General features: G+C 38.3%; 1 pseudogene; it reads right to left on the bottom strand.

Annotated features, from left to right (window-relative positions):
* Positions 1-532: 532 nt before the first annotated feature.
* On the bottom strand, positions 533-940 carry LOC147791454 (14 kDa proline-rich protein DC2.15 pseudogene; annotated as a pseudogene).
* Between the last annotated feature and the right edge of the window lie 398 nt (positions 941-1,338).

The following is a 1,338-nucleotide window of genomic DNA, read 5'->3' as shown; positions in this document are numbered from 1 at the left end:
TAGGAATGTGAAAACCTCTCCCTAACAAACATGTTTTATAACCGTAAGGCTGACGACGATACATAACGATTCCAAACGGATAATATCTACTAGCGGCGTACTTGGGCTGTTACACTGACATCCATATTTTCATTAAATTGAGGTCTCTACATTTTTCAACAACATTGTCATTTAAAACTTGAGTTTTAATATTACTCTCTTTAATTTTTCGTCATGAAAATTTTGAAGTTAAGGGTTTATTATGATTTCATGCAAGTGACACACGTGAAACAAGATTTGAGGTTTCAAACATATGCATCGTCAAATTTGTAATAAGACACAAGAATAGACGAACAACGTTGTTCATTTGAAAAAAAAAACTACGTACCATTATGTTACATTGCATTGTAATGAAACGATAAAAAGATGGTGGAATTCTGAGAAGATTTCCAAACCCATCATAACACGACGTACGACCAAACTGATTATTTAAACACGACTTTGAAATGAAAAATTGAAGAAAAACAAGAAACGGAAATGAAAGAATTTGGTTTCAAGCAGGGCATTGGAAGCCGGAAGGAACCTTCTTTCCACAGTAGTTTAAAAGCAAGCTGAGGGAAACTGAGAGGTCAATCTTGAGACCCAAGGCTCTGGCCTTCACCGCAGTGCAAAGGCACACAGCAGCTTCCAGGTCAACAAGGCCTTGGATTAGGGTGCAGCATGGGGATTTTTGTGGTGAGCCGATCACTAAGTGCACTAGATCTTCCAGCAAGTCGGCGCAGACGCCAAGCTTGAGGGTGTCCCTGGGGCACTTGCGAAGTGATGGTTGCTGCCTTGATGGGGTGGGCTTGTGGGGCTTGTGTGGCGGCGGTGGGCAAGGGACATAGGTGGAGCTGACCATAGTGAAGAAGAGGAGGTTGAGGAGGAGGAGGGCAATGGGCGAAGAGAGCTTGGAAGCCATTGGTGGAGAGATATTGAAGGGTTTGTAGGTTTGTGCGATGGCTTGTGAAGAATTATGATAAGTGTTAGGGTTTTTATAAATGGGGTTTGGGAATTTGTTGTATTTTAAAACAAAAATTCCTTATAAATTGCTGGATATGAAACACCTAACTATTTCAGTTACTTTATTAAGTTTTGAGGAATTGATTTGAGAGATGGGTTTTTAATTAGTTTGTCTTTTTTTAAAGTATTATAAAAATGTCAAATGGCCTACAAACTAGACGAAGTGATGTTCGATAATAAGATATCAAATATTTTTTAAAATAAATTATTGTGGTTTGTATGGTTGGAAAATAATATTTGATAAGAACCCTTCCAGACAAGTGGGTAATAGATGATAATCTAGAGATTATTTTTAGC

Source organism: Cucurbita pepo, chromosome 8 (genome assembly GCF_057944985.1).
Source record: "Cucurbita pepo subsp. pepo isolate OVF chromosome 8, ASM5794498v1, whole genome shotgun sequence".
Lineage (NCBI taxonomy): Eukaryota > Viridiplantae > Streptophyta > Magnoliopsida > Cucurbitales > Cucurbitaceae > Cucurbita > Cucurbita pepo.
The sequence above is the reverse complement of the archived record's forward strand: the minus strand, read 5'-3'. Positions and strand labels throughout refer to the sequence as shown.